The sequence below is a fragment of the Melospiza melodia genome, chromosome 1 (genome assembly GCF_035770615.1).
Source record: "Melospiza melodia melodia isolate bMelMel2 chromosome 1, bMelMel2.pri, whole genome shotgun sequence".
Lineage (NCBI taxonomy): Eukaryota > Metazoa > Chordata > Aves > Passeriformes > Passerellidae > Melospiza > Melospiza melodia.
Genome location: NC_086194.1, coordinates 157,786,362 through 157,809,385, shown reverse-complemented (window position 1 = coordinate 157,809,385; position 23,024 = coordinate 157,786,362). Strand labels below are relative to the sequence as shown.

At 37.8% G+C, this 23,024-nt stretch overlaps 1 non-coding gene across 1 annotated transcript; it reads left to right on the top strand.

The window, feature by feature from the left end:
* Nucleotides 1–22,348: 22,348 nt before the first annotated feature.
* Nucleotides 22,349–22,457, top strand: LOC134431147 (U6 spliceosomal RNA). The gene has a single exon (XR_010030947.1). It is a non-coding gene; the product is annotated as a U6 spliceosomal RNA (small nuclear RNA).
* Nucleotides 22,458–23,024: the final 567 nt, after the last annotated feature.

Here is a 23,024-nt window from a genome sequence, read left to right as displayed (position 1 = left end):
CCCCCCATGAAAGTTCTACTTTTGCTGACATGTTCTCTAGCTTTCAGAATGGGTTCATCCCTACTAAGATAGCCATTTAATCTCATGGAAAATGTGATCACCATCTATCTACTTGCTGATGTTGCTGTGAAAATTCCGATTGACTCTGGAATGGGAAAGCATATAGATCCATGAGTTTTGTACTCTGCTCTAGGTGCTTATGTTTCATAACCTTCATAGTAATGAGTCTTTGCAATTTGAAAAGAACAGAATAGTCACTACCATGTGAACCAAATTACACTACATATTACATGCTACCTAACTAACAATAAAATATTTTATAGGTAAAAAAGAGCATTAAATGATACTGTGATTTTTTTCATGGGGCTTGCAGAGAAGAAAGAATTTCTAAGGGATACTTAGATAAATTATACCTCAAATCTCAAGGTGTGTCTCTTACTTAGAACATTATTTTTAGTGGAATAAATTTTTTATCATGTTTATTTGAATCTATTTCAAGCTAGTCCCTTGTAAAAGCTGCTTTGTTAATGCCACAGAGACCTAAATGCCTGTTATCTCAATCACTTCTCTTAACACTGAAGTAATTAATCCCTATCAAGTAATTCTAGTAAGCCCCTTTTCACATACCATTTCCTTCTATATTTAGTTAATCCAACAGAAAATTTGTGGGGTAAATTGCATGCAAAGTGAAAGTTTGGAAAAAGAATTCTTTAACTAGAAAAACAGCACAGAAATCAGGAGTTTTAAAAGTGTTTTGATTTCAAAACATACATAAGAAGGGACTGCTTCTTGACCACCAAACTCACTGTTATTGTTCACTGTTAACATGTCACAGAGCAAGAAAGAGGAACATGCAACAACAGTTAATATAAGAAGGAAAACCCCAAAAATTCAGATGACCCTCTTGTCTCTAATTTTGATTTGAAGATCTGATGAGTAGAAGAAACCTTCTTCTCATTTCAGTCATGATTTCATGATTTTATATTTTCCATATGGTTCATATATTTATTTTTCGTTAGAGATGTTAGGCATCAGTGTCTCAGCTTGTAATTTTGACTCTGTGGGCGCATGGGAATTTCAGCCCCCAAATCCAGAGAGGGATTTAACCAGGAAGGGGAAAGTTCTGGATGACTTTGCTGTTCTCTTTCCCATGTAACAACTTGACAATCTCATCCCTGAGAATTGCTTACTGGAGTCTATTTCATCAAACTTCTGGAATGGATGATCAGCTGAGCAGACTATTATGCAAACTAGCTCCTTCTCTTCTTTTCAGACATATAATGTTAGACAGTTCTATCTTACTGCCTTTATATTTCTTTAAAGCTTTTCCGTCTGCACTTTTTGTTCCATTGATGATGGTTATTTTACAGTGTTGCTATTACTTGCAGTAGCATCTTATTTCACATGCTTTCTTGAGAGATCAAACATTTTTCTTATTTCAAATCTTTATATTTATTTTACAATAGCTGCAGTTGGTTTTGACTGCCATGACCAGTTCCACACACACAGGCACTGGTCTCACATATTGTTGCTCTCATCACTTCCATTTTCCTTTCTTCCTCCACTATTATTACTTGCCCTATATTTGCCTTTTCTGAAAGTCAGGTCTTCTGAGTTCAGCATTGCTAATTCTGCATCAGATTTGCCACCCTGAATCATATAAATGGATGTGATGTGTACCCATAAAAAAATCCACTCATAAACTTTCCCACATACACATCAAAAGAGTTTTGTGTTAGCCTCAGCTTTTGAGGTCTGTCATGACTGGTTTCCATCAGAATGTATTCAATGGTAATAAAGTCTGAAAGTGGTTATCTTCTTGAATTGTAACTACCATATCTTTATTTCACAGCTGGCAACAATCTTTTAGCCAATCACAAACATTCAAGGTCATTTCTTCTGTCAGACTGTCTGATGGTTAAATGTCTGCAGTGAGACTGAGTTTGTGAGTCAGGACCCCAATGTTAGGGACATGCTACAGAAGAATTCCTGATGTATTTTCATTTTCTGCTGGAACAGCTACAGGGAGTCTTCCATGTCTCAGCCTGATTGGATGGTCATACCAACAGTTATTCAACAAGCAATCAACAAAATTAAATGAGAAGTTTTCTGACTGTTTTGTCTACCATCACTAAAGTGAGGAAAGAGTTCAAGGGATCTTTGCTCACCTGCTCAGAGCTGCATGTAGTAATGATCAACTTTGTGAGGGACACTGGCAACTGCAGAGTTTTTTTGCTCCCTTCTCTTTTCATTTAGACAATGTCTACATCTACCCGTGTTTGAATTACATCTAATCTTGAGATGTGCTTTTCTAGTTCACTTCTGGGAGTACAGGGGAATCGGACTTTTGTATTTCATTATGAGCTGATGTAAAATTCCTTTTGTTTCTAACAGCTGAGATCCATATTGATTCATTAACTATCAAGACCTTAATGTATCAAGGATCAAAAATAAGAGATTTGTAAATGAGGGGCTAGAGGTACTGTTTTAGTTTGGTCCACAAAAAATGACCCAAGCTCTTTCAAAGTGTTTATAGAGGTATGTAGCTACGTTAACACAGAAACATCTGCAAAAAAGTACTTTATGACAAAACAAATCTTGTTTCATATACAGGACAATCCACCTATTTGGGAGTTACTTTGTCCATTTTTAAATAAGTAGTCAAAATTTGCTCCTGTACTGCTTATGTTTTAGTCTGAGTCTTGTAAATGTTGTAACTAAGGAAGATCTGCCCACCTGTTTTGGCACACTCTCTTTGTTTTACTTTGGGTGGTTTTATGTTGACTTCAGTGGAAGAATGATAATTAAGAGAACTGAAATATTTGTTATCAGCCCTTCTTCACTCAATGCATTTCCTAAGGAACTCGGAAATTTTAAGACAATATATATATGTAAATGTGCAAATAGAAGCAAAATCTACCATTTTAAAAGGGTAGTATTCTGAAAGGACTTATTGGTGCTCAACCATGGCCATAGGCAGGGAAGCTCTGCATGCTGCCCAGAACTTCTTCCTGCAACAACACATTATTCCTTTTGCAAGATCAGGCACTTGGATAGGTTATGCTTCTGCATGGATGTAGGTGCTAAACATTTGGAGCCTGGTTACTTAAGGAAATCTTGTTTTCCTGAATTTCTTTTTCCAATCTGAAAGACATGAAACAATGAAGTGGACTGTTCATAGTGGGGAAAAAAGTTATCTCACACATGAGCTGTCATGGCAAAGGCAGATGTGCTGAATACCCTTGATTTTTTTGACCTCATGGAATGTGCAAACCTGAGGAAAGATGCTCTGAGAATAGTGGGGAGTATGCAGAAGGCAGACTATTACAGCAAAAATATTACTGCTAATAGCAATAATTATATCTTGTGAAAAGAAGTTTAATGATAGGGTTAGATACTTCTTTGATGAGATAGTTTTCAGTTAGAGGAAGATGCATGCACTCTGATTTCACTGGAATTAGAAGAAATGGAAAGAGCATTAAAACTTTGCTCATAGTACTGTTTCCAGGTAATGCCCATGATCATTTACTATTACATATTCCCATGCTTTATCCATCACCTATTTTTATGTGACATCTTCTTTGTCCAGAGATGTTAGCTCTCTTGCTGCTTCTTTTCCACAGAAGCTCATACAGTCCATAAAGAGGTTTTCATCCCCTCAGGGTCCATGGGTGGTATTTTTCATATCTGATTATGTAATATGTCATTCATCTGGCATAAATGAAATGTAACAACTGAAGACAGGAGCCTGAACAAGCCTATGTGATTGCTCAGCCCTCAGCCTCATGCTCTGATCCTGTGAGCTACCTGATGTAACACTTCACCTTATTCGTGTGTGACTTCATCACCTACTCCTGAGCACTCACTGGCCTTCCAAATGTTAGCATGAGAATGAAATACACTTAATGTTCTCATTCCAATACACTTAATGTTCTCATGTCTTTCTGAATAGTTTTGGTTTTAGCCAGATTTGTGAAAGATACAGCCTTGTGATGAAGATTGGATAGCTTCACTGGACTACAGATAACTAGCCCCCTTGGAGAAATAACTTTACCCAGCTTTGACAGTCCATGAAGCAGTGAGCTCTGGGATAACTATCAACCCAACACTAAGTTTTGTAACAATTGCAGCTTGTAGGGAGGTACTTGCCTTGTTGGAGTAGAGTATATCATGGTAGAATGAGAGAAATGCTGAAAATATCAGTGAGTTTGTTCCAGTTATTCACTGTCTGTGTTGCCTCATTCTCTAGATTGCAACAGTCCAGGGAAAGATGGTGCCACACTTGGCTTCAAAGACCAGGTCATGGGATAATGGATACTGCCTTCAAGAAATCAGATAAATGTATTTTTGTCTGAACTTCACTTTTTCTTATGTTGCATAACTAAGTAAGCTGCTGGCAATATCAAATATTTTTCTGCTTGGGTTTTAACACTTTTAAACTATTATGATTCAATGCATATGCTAATAATCTTGCAATATTTTCAATTAGTAGAAATATAATTTATAGTTTTGCTTCCATTTTTCAAATATTGAACTTTTCATTAGCCAACAAAGAAAGACACAAGTATTTTCTGCCAAAACTCCTCCAACTTTCTGATGGCTTTCCCTTAGTTAATTTTCCTTCAGACTCAGCATAGACCCACAGTTAGAATTATCTAGCAGTGTACTCAAAAATGAATATCCTCAAGCATTAAATCTTCTCTTTTCTTCTAGATTCTCCTGGACAAGTCTAATCTTCCAAGAGAAATTTTAACCACTACAGCCTGAATTGCAAGTGTATTCAAGGGATCCAGTTTATAGAGTAATTAATCAAAAAGGCAGTCCTAAGTAATAAATAATGGAAGATTATTAAAGGTATGATCTCAGCCACTTATCTTTTGGATTTACACTCAGTGATGAAAAAAGAAAGAAAGATGTCAAACTGTGTGAGTACTACAAAATATGTGGCAATTCAAGTGAATTCTTCTTTGCTTCAATATGATTTTAGTATAAAAAGTAGCTCCTTAGAGATAAGTCTCTTGAATTTTTTCTTCAAGAACACTAAGTAAATTGAAAGGTAGCCAAAAAAAAAATCCCATATCATACCTCAGTTTCATTAAAATGATGATGTTAGAAATGTCATATCGTATAACCTTGAAGTTATGAATCTGTTATATGATGGAGAAAGTTTCTGGACTTCCAGAAAATAATGTAGTTGGAAGTAAGCTGCTGTAGAATTAATTAAGTTCTGGTCAGACATCTAAATGATCATGTGAGGAAGAGCATGAACGAAAGAGGCAGACCAGAAGAATTATCTCAGTTGTTGCACACTGAGCTGCATCTGGTAAAGAATATTGCATTTGGATGAGAATGTCATGGGAAAAGGTCTTGTTGAAAGAGCATTGCAGAATATGCATAAAAAATACGCATTAGAAAGTGGAATTAGTACAATAGTAAAGAGAGATGAGAAAACTCCCGAGGAAATTCTTTTCTGTCAGAAAATGCGATTTTGTCAAAATGTGTTGCCTTCAGAAAATTTCTAATCCTACATAGGTTTTGATAGGAATCTTCTTGGACAGCTAAGTTTCTTGACAGCTCACTTTCCAAATCCTTACCAGTTTGCCTGGAAGACTGCTTGACAGAAGTGTTGTTTCTGAATTTTGCTGTGTTACAGGTTAATTGGTTCCTTGAATTTCACTTCATGAGAACTGAACCGCAGGTTAGTGCCAGGTAGTTCTCAGCTCCTGTCTCTGGGGTGTTGTGAATGACTCTGGGAGATCTGAATGCAGTGGCTGTGACTCTGTCTGGTTTCCTTTTTGCCTCACTCCAAAGGGCACAGTGTTACCTTTGACTTCTGATACTGAAGATATTTCAGAGGACTGATCCATTTTTTGTGTTGTACCAGGTCAGTTAGTATTTTTCTAAACAGGAAAATGGTTATGGAGACTCAGACTAATATGGCTGGTAGGAATTTGTGTTTGGTTCAATGGTTGTAAAAATGAGCTAGGTTTTGAGGGCTTGCTTTCATGCGCTAGATTCTTCTCAAATAAGATTGACTGTTGTATTACCAACAGTATTAATAGTAATTGTAAATATTCTGTAACTTCTGAATTACAAAGTACTGATGAAATTCAACTGCAAGATACTCAATCCTCTTGATCTGCCTCCACTTTGAGAACAGATAAAATTCACAGGCTTTTCAGACTCAAGCTTAAGAAAGTAGTAAAAAATCAGGTGTGCAGGCAGGAGCTGATGTGTTACAGTGTCTGTATCATGAACGTCCTGGAGTCCTATATTCCATAATGACTGAAAGAAAAGCTGCAGAATCAGATTCACCTGAAGGATCTTCCTCTCCAGCCTCAATATCCCAATAGTCTTTTCTAACATTTCGTATCTATAGATCACTTTCATATGAGCTGATTAGGCAAACAAAACTCTTGGGGAAGTATCTTCAAAGTTTCATAACTCTGGATTATATTCTACTGTGCAAATGGTAAATGGCAGCTGGACAGATAGAAAAAGTAGAATGACAGTAGTCAAATGCAACTCAAGATTTATATGCAAATCAATATATTAATTATTAAAGGTTTTAATACTAATAATTTACTTGATTTTTTTCCAATTTGTACACTGTTTGTAATATTGCAATATTCATGGAATATGACAATTCTCCAAGTGTATTATAGGTTAGCTTAAGTGGCATAAACATTTCATAGGGGAGGCAAAGTTGATAAACTACGTTTTTATTAAACAATTTTCCATTCAAATATTCTTTCTATAAAACTGAAGTTGTACAGGTTTATATCAATATTGAAAAAAACAGATAGAAATTTAATGCTCTGTGAATAAGAATGGAAAAAGTAATTGGTTTTTGGGGCCTTTGTTTTCTGTTTGAAGTTTTTTTTGTTGTTTTCAGGGAGTTGGTTTTGCTGCTTTTTTGTTTTTACTTAATTTAAAACTCTATGAATTAGATATTGCTTATAATTTTTCAGGTCTGTGAAATTAAAATCTTACCTCTTTTTTCAGAAATACCTTTTTTTTCCCCCTGCTAAATGTGCATCTTTTCCTCCAGACTCTCACTCTTCCTATAGCATAGAAATTTTGTTTGCCAGTTAGGTGTTTCCAACCCTGAGTTCTCATTGACTGCTGAGAAGTAAAGAGAATCAGTTCTTCACAGGAATAATCATGATTCCTGAGTTCACTGTTTTAGTAGCCTTTTTACTCTTTAAATCTAAAAGGGAAAAAAAGGCTACAAAAATTTACAGCAATAATGCAAGTTATATAGAGTGACTTTTCAGAGAGAGTAATCCATTGCTTGTGTGTAACTATGGATGGTTTCTGAATGTAGAAAAAACCAATTGCTACTCCAAAGAACTCAAGGTTTTAAGAATGAGATGGGAATTTTAAAAGCTACTTTTTAGGTGTAATAAAAAATAATCTATTATTGCTGCAATGATATTTTAGACTAGGGTTTTCAGCTTGGAGACTGTCTTAGTAACCAGCATTTCCAGCATTTTGATCTCCCTTGATACAGAGTCCTCATTCCCAGCTTGTTGTGCCCTCCTCCTCTGGGCTGAACGATTTTTTAGGGGAAATTGTTAAAAAATTTATTTCCCTCTTCCTTAGATTTATTTTATCCTAACTGTTTCCATGATTTTGTTCACAGTGTGAATGTAAAAATTCCTCAGTTAGTCCATTTTTAGATGAAAGAGCTGGTGACAATAGATAACTTCAGTTCTTGGGGTGAGCATTTCCACTGCAGTCTCGATTAGATGTTCTCCTCTCTCTCAGTATGATTCCCAAGCCCCAGCAAAACTCATGTTGCAGTCACAGATTAAAGCTGGAAGAAGCTTGCCCTTGTTCTGTCATCTGTAGTTGAACAAGTGTGCAGTGTTCATGCTATGGTGTAGTGCATGTTATATACTTTGAAGGAAGGGGAAGAGCAGATAGAATACAAACCAGGTGTAAACATGTTAACCCACCATGTGTTCACAACTGTGACTATAAATGTGTAAACTATAGCCTTTCTGTCCATTAGCCATTTCACTTTTCCACTAAAGAAAGAGAACTCTGGTTCATTCAGTGCTGCCCCTTTCTCCAATCCTTTAATCTGTCCCATAGATCTTTTTTCAAACACTTTCTAATTTATAAATACATCTTTTAAGTTATGAGTACCAGGATTGGACATATTTCAAGCTTCAATAATGCCTGATACATTAGCAATATAGTAATAAGGGAAAGGAAGTACTTTGCCTTATTATAATTAATAATTTAATTAGTTACAGCAGAGGTCACTGTCAAAATGAGAAATAGGTTCTTCTGCTCTAGGCTCTACACTGTCCCCAAAAGAAGAATGCTGCTGCAGACTATGTTCTTCTGAGATTAATGTCTTTATATGTTTGACTGTATGAAAACCCGTATTTTTAATTTGTACCCAAGTCAGTGAGTGAATGAAACTATATGGTCTCGTTCTCATCTCTACATTCCATTTTTATGTCATTTCTGTTCAACACAGTGAAGTATTACTTGTGTATTACAAAGCACCTTTGACTGTATTTTAACTTTTCTGGATAATCATTAATGTTTGTCCTTCTGCTCTCATTATCAGTTGCTATTAAATCCCTTTTCCCCGTTTCACTCTATATTTATTGATAAGTTTATATGCACATATACAGAGACACAAAAATATTGTATGCATGACTATTTTTAAGAATGCCTTTACTTTTCCTTCTAAGCCAAGCTGGCTTATTACCAGAGCAGTTGTCCTTCTTTATTGATTGTGGCTTCTGGACATCTAGTAAAATATTCTTAAACAGTTCCTAATTATTCATATTCTTCTGTTTAAATTCTTTCTCCCAATAGATTTGGCTTTATTTGTTCTCAGTTTTGGAAAGCTGACTCTTTTAGAGCTCCAAGTAATTCAGTAGCTGCCATAAAATTTCTGAAACAAAGCCCAAGGAAGGTTCCTGACCTCCTCTTGGTTTGGTTCCAAAAAGAATATGAAAAGGGGGATGATGCACAATCTTGATTAAAATTAATAAGTTTCTGAAAAAAGAAAAGTTTTAGAACTCATAGTAGATTTTAATGGTCGAGAATCTTGACAAGCATTGAAAATCCTTGTAGTTGATAAGGCTGGTACTATTGAAATGGAAAGTGCTGATATCTTGGAGAAATGGACTCTGGAATGGTTGTCTGTGACAGTGTGAATGCCCCCTTTTTAATCTATTCACTAGCACACCTCATTATGACTGAGAAATGCCTGTATTATTGTTAGCAGAACAAAGACATCAGTTTGATTGTGACTCTTCTGCATCGAGGTTCTTCTGTCATGGTTTAACCAAGCCCCAGGCTGCTGCTCTCTCACTCTCCCACCAGCAGGATCAGGGACAGAACTGGAAGGGTAGAAACCAGAACACTCATGGGTTGACACAGAGACACTTTATTAGGGAAAGCAAAAGCTGAGAACGCTAGCAAAGGAAAACAAGAAATTAATTCACTGCTTTCTACTGGCAAGCAGTTGTTCAGCCATCTCCAGGGGAGCAGGGCCCCATCACATGAAATGGTGGCTTGGGAAGACAACACCATCACATGGAATGTCCCCCTTCTTTCCTCCTTTTTCTCCCCAGCTTTGTATCCTGAGCATGATGTCCTGGGGTCTGGAATATCCCTTTGGTCACTTTGGATAACCTGGCCCATCCAGCCAGTCAAGCCAGTGCAGTCCTTTTGGTGCTGAAACCTAGGAACAACCCAGGGACTGACCACAATCTCCTCCCCAGTGTGGCAGCACAAAAAACAGAAGAGATCTTGGCCTTGTGTAAACCCTGCTCAGGAATAACAAAAACATCTCTATAGTGTCAAACCTTTGTCCAGCACAAATCCAAAGCACAGCCCCATAGCAGCCACTGTGAAGACAGTTAACTCTGCCTCAGCCAAAACCAGCACAGGTTCTAAGGGAAAATACTGTACTGCAGTTTTAAAAACAGAAAGTGAAGTTATTTCATTTAGAGAAATAGGTCCTCCAGTTTCATTTTCAGATATACAACATTAAAAACTCTAAGCATCAGCGATACTGTGTTATGAAATAAGAGTGTTCCTTGAGATCTGGACTGCTGTCTTGTTTTGTGAAGAAGTATTCTTCATTTTCTCAGCCTTGCATGTCAGTGTTGTATTGGATACAAGCATCCAGAAGAAAAATCACAAAATATGCACTTAGAAAAAAGATAGCAAATAATCATACAAAAATAGGAAGTACAGTTCAATTGTCTACAGAGAATCAAACCCACTTATTACTCTTCCATCACCTGTTAAGTAATTATTGAAAAAACTTAAAGTTTTTTCTTAAAACACTGCATTTTAAAATTAGATAACTGTTGCTTGGGAGATTTAACTGAAATTCCCCTTAACAAAATACCCTGTTTCTATAGGTATTTTTATTAACATAATGTGGTGTTTGGTCAGGCTGTTTCTATTTAAAAGAATTCTTCGGATATATTCAAAGACTTTGCTGTGAACTATGGTATGAATGAGAAAGGTCGTGCTACCACTGCCAGCTCTTCAGGATTCATAACACTTCTGATCACTTCACCTGGTAAGAACAGAGTGTGGAGGGTCAGCTGATAGCCTACTTGACTTTCTTTGAAAATACAGCGTCTTTAAAGTTTGGTACAGGTGACCAGGGTGAAACTTGCATGCTAGATTACATGAAAACTTTTCCTATGTGTAAAATATATGCTCCTGGTTTTGTTTGGTTTTTCATTTGTGCTTCCATTGTGCTTCTTCTTTCTCACTTTAGGTAGAAATGATGAAGAAAAATAAAGATTTCTGTTGAGACCAACTGTTTTATGTAGTTGAACAGTAAGACAAACCAAAAAGTTATTCAGGGCATCCTAAACAGTTCTTTCACATCTGTTCCTTCAACTATTTGCAATTATCTCTATTCCTTATTTTGTAGATTCTTTCTAATCCTCACTACTTCAGAATTATAGGGGTCAGCTTGAGAGTTAGAATTCTTTTTCTCCTGTTGTAAAATTTCATTTGGAAAAGCCAAGGGAAACTGCAACAATATACTCAGGAATTATTGATGATGAAGGGAAAACTAAAATTTGATTTCCCTACATCTGCTTCTAATAACTTTTCTAAAAATTATATTAGTGGATCAATGTTGAGTTTTCGTTTCTTTTCAGATAGTAGGATCTGCATGTGTACTTTGCATCTTTCTTCCTTCTAACCGTGGTTTCACTGTCTCCATTATGCTAATCTCTCTGCTATAATTTTTTTTTTTTGCAAGAAATTTTTTGCTGAATATTCTATGGTAATCTGTAGTACACTAATCTTTAGTTGGAACACATAAAAAATTACATTGTGAAAGGCCTACTTGTATCCAAGTGCCACTATGATGTGAATTGTTTCAGGATGGGGCCCAAGCTGAATGCTCTTTCCATGTTGCAGATCAAATGGACATGTTTCACAGCAACACAATGAGTCAAGTTTTTTGGAGCTGTTTTGAAGTCTCCATTCCATCTCATTCAATTTTCAGCTGCCTCCACTTGTTTAGCCTCTTATCAGCTTACATATATCACAAGGATAAGACACTCCTTTAGCCAAGTTAATTACATTGTCTTCATCCCATGCAATCATGAGCAGGCCTGGTTATTTTAATCATCTTCACGCCTACTTTCTTATACACACTTTGCTTCCACAGTAGCCATTCTATAATTTGTGAGCTGGACCCTTGCCTAGAAGTAAGCCAATCCCTGCATTACCCTGAAATGTTCTCATTGCATTTGCTTCTAATTGGGTAATGTGCTGCCCTGTTTTCATATGTTTTTCGTTCCTTGCTATCAAACATTCCATGCTTTTTTCATGACATGATTTATATGACTTCCTTGTCACCTACATTGCTGCCAATTCTCCCAGAGATTCATCTCTAAATTGTTCTGTTTCCTCCAAAGTCTCACCTTCATACTGGTGCTAATTGAATATTTGCATACCCTGTTCCTTCTGTCTGGAACTCCCAGCCCTTTTAACTCACTGGATGTCCTTTGCCAAACACTTTTAAAAGTCAGGCTGAAACTTTCCCCTTTGAATATTGCTTTTTGTGTTGCATATGTAATCCCTTTCAAATTGTTCGGAGCCCAGAAATGTTTCCACATTCAAGTGATCAGAAGTGAGAGATAACAGCAGGGTTTCAGGCCAAATCAGATACAGAATGATCTGTGAACCTGTCATTTCCTTGTAGAATTATACAACAGTGACAATCTCATGATGATTATGTCACATACCCTGACAAAAAAATCAGGATGTCCTCTTTGTAAAAACAAATCCAGGAGGTCCTTCATATTCCTGAGCAGGTACAGGCCTGCTACATTTACATGCAGCAATATATTGGATAGCTTAGTGTTGTTGGAAACTGAAAGTCTGCAATTTAGCAGCAGATAGAAATTGTTCAGTATCTAGTTTCAAAGCAGTAAGTTCAAGAACTAAATTTCATGTATGTATTGTGTGATTAGCAAGAAGTTAAGAGAAAATCCTTCCAATAAGTCAAAGGATACAGCCTGATCTGATCACTTCCCTCTCTTTCATCATGTTTTCAGCTCCTTCTGTTCCTCTCTAAATCTTGCTGTGTCTTGCCACAGAATTTAAGTCTTGTCAATCTACCAGTGTTGTGCCAATACATAAATGACATTATCAACTTAACATCAGAAGCTGCTATTAACATATCAGTGTAATCTCCAAGATACAATCAGTTTAAAAAGATGATCAGTATAATACCTGTCAAATTTTGAAAATAAGCCATGGTTGTGGGTTTTTTTCACTATATTAATCCTACACCAGCACTTCTGCTAACTTGATTTCCTAGTTTAGTCTCCACTAGAGTTGCATTGGAGAAATACTGAATTTCTGGGAGCTTTAAACAATAAACAGTGTTTGTGCTTACCACCTAGAAGGATTTAGTAAATAAATGGCATAAATATATTGTTATGAATGGGAATTACTTATGCAAGGTTTTTCAGAAATGGAAGAAAAACTTTGCTGAAATGCAATAACATATTAAAAGTGTAACAAGAGATTAGCTGGGCAGTAAACACAAGGATTGGCTTCTAATTACCTAGAGATTTCATTGTTGGTCAGGCTCCCTTCAACTACTGCAGAGGGGACAGAAATCTATTGACGTACAAGAGTCTAAATTACCTGCCACACTGGCATATGCCAGAGGTATGCCTGTAAGTAGCTGGACTTACACTAACATTTGACAAATTTCCTTACTGCAAAATTTAATAAACAGAAAGGAATGTTTTTCTTAGATGCTCTTCTTCATTGCAAATAGCTTATTGAAGTGATAACCATCGTTTGCTTTACAGTTTTGTCTTTCAGAAGTATATTTCACCTCCTGAAGCTTCTTCTTTTGATTCGTCATTGTACTTTAGAAGAAGTTTGTGCATTCCAACATTTCCTGAGAGGGAGACGTGCCCTGAACCTTTCAGAAGTATAACCACCTGCTAATCCTGCAGGATGCAGAAGCACCAATGCAGCAGCAGCTGTCTCATTCTCTGTCAAGGAATTAGAGAAAATAAAGTCAGCTTTGTATCTAGCTGCTGAAGTTAGAGTCAGGAAAAGAGGATGTTAATGGTGTAGACATGTAAATGTTGAAGTGAATATTTTATTTGAAAAGGCACATAATGCAGACTGTTACATGCACATTTATTACTCTATTTCCTCTGTTGATTGTGTCCCTTGCGTGATTTTGGAAGCTTGAAGTCTTAGGTTATGAGTTCAGTTCTTTGCACTAGATTGGAGAAACTAAATCTTTAAATAAATTAGTGCAATTCCAAACAAGCACAGTTTATTTTAGTGTGTTCAGTTTGGCCTTCCCAGGATGTGACAGTGCACCGAGTGCCCTGCTGGGAGCGATGAGTTGTTGTGGCTGCACAGGAGCTCAGGGCCACAGCCATGGTCAGAAGGAGAGCATCCTCTGGGAACTGCCATGGCCAATCTGACTTACACTGCGCGTGTATTCTGGAGCTTTCGCTTCAGGCACAGAAAACATTTTCAGGCAGCAAATAAACTACAGCATAGAATGGAATCAAAGAAAGAGAGAATTCATTTTGCAAAAAAATCTTCACCTTAGTGAGTTCTTAGTTGGGTCACAGCTGGAACAGAAATTGAGTGCCTAGTATTGGATAATCTGATTTTAAGGTTCCAAAGAAATGAAGAAAGGAATTACAACTGGTCTCTACTCACAAAGAGCTACCGAGCACACACAACATGTATTTCTATTGTAGTTGCTTACAGCAGGTTTCATTCTGGCCTCATATTTAAAGGCTTTACATGGTTTTAAATGCTTGCTGCAAAGTCAGATCTTTGAGAAAGACATATGACTGGCAGAGAATAAATATTTTACATGGAATAATTACCTATTGCCTGAAGTCTTTGGCATGCCATCCAGCAAGAAAAAAAAAACATTTTAATACATGCCAACCACACCTACAAAAGATAAGTACCGTCACAAATCATACTCACTCATTCCAAGATTATCATTTGATAACCAGTCCAAATTGCTGTTGAGATAATAGCATGTCTTTTGATGTTATTGGCAAAGTGCAGGTAAAAATATTTCTGTGTTTGGCTTTCACCATTAGAGCTAAGATTTTACAAAACCTAACAACAAAACAAGAGCCAAAGCATAAGAGGAAGAATAATTTCTCATAGTAAATTAGATGCACTTCAGGATACTTTGGGAAAAAAATGCCACCTAGTAGAAATAGACTATTAAATGAAAAGTGTATAAACACAATTTATTTTATTGGGCAAACTTTAGAAATATTTGGTACAATCTATTTAGTTTAAGCCTAGTTTTCTTAGAGGCTTTTGGAAAATACTTGCAGCAAATATAATAGGTTCTCCCAACAATGAGAGAAGCTAAGTAACTTCAATCAGAAAAAATGCAAACTGACTGCATCTTTGTGGCAGATTTCCTTCACACCTCAAGTCCCCATCTATTCAAATGCTGCCTCTCTAGCATCCCAGGAAGCTTTAATCAATGTCAGGTTTACACCAGTACAGAGCAGAATCCCTGGTTTATCAGTTTAAAACAATGGGATCCTTTATGCAGGGAGATTGTGACTCACTGCCTTGTTTGTCCTAGCTAATGAGAACTAACAGCACTCTCTGTAATGGATGTGCCATGGATATTACTGTGGGAATGTGCCTTCAGGAAGAGATCCAACTATCTTCCACTGTTTAGTCAAAGAAGATTGTTATTAAAATAATTTTGGAAACTCATGTACAAGATGTACTTGAATTGCACAGTGAATAAGTTAATGATTGTTCCAACTTATCATAGCTGTTCTGCACATATGTTCAACATGCAGCTTGTTGGCATTTTGGTGCTGTGTATGTGTGTGGGGAGAGGGGTGTGAGCAGACCTGGTCTGCTGACTCATCTTGATAGATGGATTGGGTTTTATCATCACTGAATCAGAGAAACACTGCATGGTTCTCCAAGATGAAATAGCTTGAGGGAAAAGAATAAACATCCTGCATCAGACCTTACAGTAAATCAGACCAAGCAAAGGCTCAATTCAAGTGACTGGAAGCTTGCTCAGGATTTCTGCCAAGGTTTGTTGCACCATAAATGAAAATCCACAAACTAGGAGATGAAAATCTTTTAAAGACCCTTGATTGCATATTTGCTGCGTGGAAAACTCTCAGGGACAGCTCATCTTCTAATATTTCTGTTCTCCTGCTAGGGAGGCAGATCCAGAGCAGAGCATGTAGACTTGACCATTTCCTGCAGGAGCAGAGTGTTTAACAAACCACCTGGGAGGAGAACAGCTTCATAAGGTTCCTGAACTGTGAAGCGTTATAAATGAAACTATTTACACAAGCAACAACAGCAACAGATATTTGAACACCTTCATTGTAATAGTTTCTTATACACTTCCTTTTAAAAAGGGCTGTGATTCTGATTTTGTGTTTACTGTGATTACTGATTCATCCAGTGCATACAACCACTGAGATGTTGTTATCTTGTTGTATTTCGTATTTCTAGAGCCCCATACTGGCACAATCATATTTCCAAAATCCCATACCTTCTCAGTGATATTAATTGAGGGCAGTTCCTCACAGCACAGACTACTACTTCTTCTGCTTGTTGCTGCTTCTTAATCCTTCCAGGCTCTCCCTGACTGGCCAAGCCCACCCCCTTTTATCCCAGTTATCTTTACTAGCCACAGCTGCAGCCCAATTAAGGACATCGCAGCTGCAGCCCATCAAGAACAACCGGGGCTCATCAGGGCAAGGCCTATATACAGATATTCAAATACAATACAGATATTTTACTAGGACTCCCACTATACTGAGAAGCAGCATGTGATTGTGACCAAGTGAAGACATGCATTTCAGTTTATTTCATATGATGAAATTTTGCTGGAAAGGTCAGGACTGTGAAGTATTTAGTAGGAAAGGAACAGATAAGACAAAGCATGGAAACTAGCAAGTCTGCTTTTCAGTAATTCATAACACTTCTTGTCCCAGTCATGCATGTTGTATAATGTATATATGTTCTCCTGCGTGCACTATAAACTTTTTATCTATCTAAAAATATTTGTTTATGTTCTATTGGCTGGTAGGGGGTGGACCTGAAACCCATCTCTCACCTTAGCTAATAAAAAAAGTTTTAAAACATGTTCCTTTAAATCATCAAAATTTAATTTAAATCAAATCAATGTAATCAAAAGTTTTTAAACATGCTCCTTTGAGCTGTTTTTAAACAGCTTCCTTTAAATCTCAGGTGAGAACTGCAGCATTGAAATGCACCCACCATGAACCATGTCAGGGGCTCTTATTGCAGAAATGAGCAGGTGTAACTGATCAGAGATTCAGTGAAGGACTGACAAGCAAGTGCTCTCCATAGTGTAATAGACTGGTTTGAAAATGCAATTTTCATTAAAAAACTGCAGTAAATGTGAAGAAAAAGAAGAGAAATTGAACTCATAAGTGGAAAATATTGAATTTTCAACCAGAATGCAAATGTTTGCATTCTGAAAATCAGTGCTGAAGCACTGGCTGAGGTCTTCAAATTTTCATTCGTCTCTTCTGGCTTAACTCTTAAGCTAGAGCACACTTCCTCTGATACAACAAGGAATTTATTTCTCCAACAAAAATATCAACATTGTCCATTAAAAAAATTGCAAAAAACTATGAAGGGTACTTTAATCATAACTCAAAAGCAATAAATTTCCATTATTGAGAACTAAAAGGGCATTAGATGCTTATTGGACCTTTCAGGTGAGACACAGAATGGGAACATAATGGAGAAATGGGATGTCTGCAGTATCTTTCCACTGTGCTCATCCACCACAAGGCTGTGTGCAGTCTGGCAGTAACATCTGTGTTGTTACTTAGGCTGTCTTAAAACCCAGATGCTAAGACCCTTTGATTTCCTCAATGTACTAGGCATAATAGAGACATAATCAGTCCCTGCTCTGTGCCCAGCTTCATCAAAATTGAGCACTATGTATCTGTGCAATTTTTTGCAAAATACCTTTCTTTTGTATTATTATAACCTGGAAAGCTGATATCTAAGAATGGACAATCACATGCAGCTATAATTAAACAAGATTATGAATACTAAATAAATTACTAAGACTTAAAAAAAAATTATGGACAATGTTGTTCATAAAACTGAAAAGAAAAAGGAACTTTTCATCTAGTGTGGGAATAAATCAGAAAAAATTCTTTAAAAAGAGATCCCACAATCTACATGATATTACCATCAATAGATAACTTTCTGTTATTACTATTCACTATCTCATATGTCCCTTATTTCTCCCAGCAGAGAACCAGAAAACCTAATCTCTGAACTGGACTGACCTGGCATGCTGCACTGGAAGAAGCCTGTCTTCCTGAAGAAGGGCAGCTAGGAAAGTTTTGGGAGCAGGGCTGAGGGATGTCACCTTGCTGGGGCTGCCTTTGCTCTACAGAACACTCAGTAAACCAGGTAACCTTTGGAACAAGAGGAGCCCTGACACATTTGGGGGCCTTGTGCAGGATGAAGATGTAATCAGCCATTAAACATTTATAACTAGTATTAATAAGCCATTAAAAGGATAGGAAACCCTACATTGCTGTTCTATTCCTTTACACCTATTATCCTGTGAAATCTCAGTGGATTTGCATTGGGAATATGTGCTTGTTCACTTTACATTTATCACAGGCATGTGGCAGGTAATCCTAATACCAATGGCAATCTGGCCCACAGAGCCCCCACACTGCATTACTTGGAGCTGCTGTTTGGAAGCAGTTCAGCCTGTAGGCCCATGGCCAAGATGAACACTTGGTCAGTGGGTTTTCCAAAAAGGCAATGTCTATCAAAGTAGGTTTAGCACTGCCTTGTCCAGAGTGACACATCACACACAAAGTCCTTGCACAGAATGAGAGATGCTTGGCTCTTAAACACATAATCAAAATCATCCTTTGCATACTTGTAGTCTAATGAAAGTTTGGAGTTAAAGGAGTCTAGAAATTAAATCCTCTATTTAATTGGTAATTTAACCAAGCTTTGGTATTCTTCTGAGAATTTAATGTTATAATACACTTGATCTCAATAAATATTAAATGTCTGCCTGAATATCACTTGCCACATTCTGACCAAATCTCCACAATGGATTCCCTGCACTATTTGGTAGCAGGAAGGGAACTGGATGAACTGACAGCCTTAGAGTGTTTGTTGTTACCATAGAAGTTTCTGGACAGTCATTAACAGTGCCACTACAATTATTTCGTAATGCTAACACAGCTATGAATTTGATATGAAATTGCATTTAAATTAAAATAATTCTCTTTCAGTTCGGCTCTCATCTAAGAAGTACCTGAGCCTCTTGATTCAATCACCTCACTATGTCAGATTGCCTAGAGCTCATGATCAAACTGCTCTAATTCCCTTTTTAAAGGTCATGTAAACATGTGTGCTTTGTGAATTAGATGCAAATTCAATTCCCTATACACAAAGCTTCCTAGTTAAGTTCCTTACCTATCCCTCAACTGCAAGCTAGCATCTGACAGCAGAATATTGACTTTTGAACTGTGGTCAAAGACATGATTAAACAAAGAAATCACTGCCCCCTGCAATGTAGAGAACACAGACAAAGGGAAGTGAAGTTACATTTTTTCTAAATGGCCCTAAATTTGTAGATCAACTAACTCACTTTTTAACATGGCTATTCCATGATTTTATTTGGGGATTTTTATACTGTGTTTTTAAAGGGGTGATATCTGCTGAAGAACAATATGTAGATATCTAGGGACCCATGGATGGGTTTTATTGAAGATGTTACTGTAATTAAGAACTGCTTGAGTGTCCTTTCTAACAGCGTGTGCTAAAACAAAAAAAAAAAGGAAAAAATGAATGCCAGTTTTAAGCCACCTCCATCAAAGAGTGAATGAAACACACCAAAGAGTTCACCATTTGAATAATAATAACAGAGCAAGTGTTTCTGATTCTGGCATTTCAGTTCACCTATGAATAAGAGTTTCATTGCTGATTTTCATAATTCTGAAAATAAGGTTATTACATTTATGGTCTTGTTAGATCTTTTCTTATAAGTAGTGACTAATTATCTGTGTACAGTTATTCTGACCCTTATCAACTTAGTTCACCCCATAGGTCTGTGCAGAACAGGACCTTATCTCTGACTGGGATTGATGATGGAAAAAAAAATCAGCAGAGTGTCAGCCTTTCCCAGACATCTACTTGTAGTATCCTGAAAATATCTAGTCTGAAATAATCCTGAACTCACTGTTTAGAACTTTTCTGCTGTGCCAGACCTGAAATCTGAGGATGGTAAGACCCAGAAGGTCACCAGGTTTGTGTAACAGTTTTTGCAGCCAATGAAATCTCAACTTCTGTGTTTGCCTCTAGGTTTTCAACCTCTAGGTTGCAGATTTTCAAAGACCAGGAGAACAAAAACATCTTTCAAGAATGTGAAAATCTGAGATGAAAACACACACACAAACAAACAAACTAACTACAAAGCAACAAGTCATCCACATCTGCTGTCATGCCTGGTAAACCACAAGATACAAGAAAAGCTGTGGGATTGTCTAGGGCAGACAGTTATTCAGGGTGCTTTGATGCTTACCACAGGCAGTGCTTTTTCCAGGTGCATCACCCTACAGACAAACCCTGCTGTGGGAAGATCCACCGTTCTTGTTAGGCCTCAAGACTTCTCAAACTGCATGAAGTTACAGCACTGTTAGAAAGGTAAAGTTTCTTGGTACAGTGTGTTTTGCTGAGTGCCATGACAGGTTGTAACGATGAGGAAAAGGTAGACAGCAAAACATTTCTAGGAGGCTGATAAAGAACCAGAATACATGTAAATTCATCATTCTTATCAATAAACCACTCCCTGCAGAGTCTCCTGGTATGCTTACCAAAGATAAGGCATACAGCTACCTCATGGGTAGCTGTGAGATGAACCAGCACTCCCACCCTTAGGTCAGAACAAGAGCTGAGTTTTAGCCACTCATCTGCCTTGAGGTCCCACTGTGGTCTTGATACCTACATTTCTTCCTTTCAGAAATAAATAAATGGCAATATTGGCCAGCAGATTTCTTTAAAAATTAAGGACAAAGGGAATTAAACCTAACAATTAGTGCATCTAAATAGTTCATATCTTCTGCTAAAATCAAATATTACAAACTTTGTTCTTACCTGAAAAGTTTAAAAAAACTGGTCAAGAAGGTCTCTGGACCACTAGAGTAAATTTTCTTCACCAAGTCTTGGGAAAGAAAGGATAGTCCAAGGAATTGCTGACTTGCCAAAGCAATTGCAGCATTTAAAGAAAATGGCTCAGGAAATGATATATCAGTTATTCTAATTCTAATCTAAGGAAAAAAAATTAGAAACTTGGACAAAGTCAGCACTCTATCAACAGGGAATTATGAGCTAAAAATAAAGCTATATTGTTCAATGTAGTTTCGGAGAAAGTAGTTCTTGTCAAATTATCTTATTTAGATTTTTCTTTTATAAGATTATAGGGCTGGTTGACAAAGGTAGCTGTGTTGTTACAGTCTAATCAAATTTCACTGCGGCATTTAACATACTACACATGACATTGTGTTTTAAAATCCTGCATTATATGTAATTAATAGAGCACAGATTAAATTATTTAAAAGCCACTTGACTGATAGCACTCAAAATGTATGCACTAATGGAAAGGCATTAATTATCTGGGCCATTACTAATAAGACACTGCAAGGCTCTTGGTCCTAACCCATTTTAACCTTTATTTGAAAATAATCTGAATTCTGGGCACAGTTTGAAGGGGACAAAACATTGATGGTAGGAAAAGCAGTCAGGAGTCAGCTGCAGAGCATGCTGAATCTCCTGGATAGGTGGCCTGAATTCAGCGCAAGTTTGAACACACTGAAGTGCTGTGAACGGGGAGCAAAAGCCTGTTGTGGAGTGGAGCTGCCAGCTCCTGCCCCCAGGGAAAAGAATCTGTGCATCTTTGGAAAAATGAAAAACTCATCCAAAATGGATGCAGAGGAGAAACCCAATCTTTGACATTAGGCAAAGTTTTAACAGGGAGCCAAGGTGGTGCCAGAGTAAGCCCTGGAGAAGTGAGTGAAGAGGAATAGAGCTGAGGAGATTGATTGTATCCTATAGGATATCCTATAGGGATTTTTATCCTATAGAGGATTGAGGGGCTAGAGCAGCTGTGGGGAGAGGAAGTTAGAGAGGGGGCAGTGAGATGGGGAGCTGGGCACTCCTGACACATGGCTCCTGGTGTGGGCCCACTCCTTTGCATAACCTCAAGCCCATTTCCCATCCTGCAAGAGTCTGACCACAGCTATTCACATCCAGCACCCTTCCCATAGCCACACTCAGCCTCTCACCTTGCAGCAGCTGGAAGAGACTAGAGGGCTGGCAGCCACCACTGGGCCATCAGCTTTCCCCCCATCTAAGGACCCCCTAGTGAAAACCAATAATATAGGTCCTGTGGCTAGAGATTAAATGGTACTAGTGGTCATCTCTGGCTTCAGAATCCATGAATCACCCCTTCATGCCTGGGTGGGCTTTTCTCCTTGGTTAAAGGTCTACCAGGAAAAAAAATAGAGCTGATTTCTAATCTCTTAGCACAACTCAAATGGCCTTGTAGGTCAGATCAGTCAGGTTAACTTTGTGTTCCTTTGCCTGTTCAAATGGTATTTGGTGTTTCCCAGAGAAAAAGGACTGGAATCAGTAAAATGACATAGGAACATGTTGCAAATATGCATGCAACAAGTCCTTTTTTTATAGCTATTTACAATGGCCAGTATCTCTGTGGTTCAGCTCTCCACAGCATTGAACGTAATGATAGCATTGAATATTTCACTTTGGTAGTACATACACAAAAAATTGGAACAATATAGAGAAGATTAGCATGGCTCCTTGGCATGGATGACACGCAGATTGACGAAGAGCGACAAAGTTTTTTTGAGCCAACAGTATGCCCAGCAGGACTAGGAAAGTGATTGTCCCTCTGTACTGGGCAGTGGTGAGGGCACACCTTGAGTCCTGTGTTCAATTTTGGGCCACTCACTACAAGAAGAACATTGAGATATTGGAACAAGACCAGGAAGGGCAACAGAGCTGGGGAAGGGTCCGGAGCACAAGTCTGATGAGGAGCAGCTGAGGGAGCTGGGGGTGTTTAGCCTGGAGAACAGGAGGCTCAAAGGACACCTTATCTCTCTCTACAACTCCCTGAAAGGAGACTGGAGCCAGGTGGGAGTTGGTCTTTTCTCCAAGCAGCCTCTGACAGGACAAGAGGACGCGGCCTCAAGCTGCACCAGGGAAGGTTCAGGCTGGACATCATGAGGAACATCTTCACTGGCAGGGCTTGCCCAGGGAGGTGGTGGTGTCACCATCCCTGGAAGTGTTCAAGGAAAGGCTTGATCTGGCACTTAGTGCTGTGGTGTAATTGACAAGGTGGTGACCAGTCAAAGGTGGGACTTGATGATCTTGGAGGTCTTTTCCAACCTTAATGATTCTATGATTTTATG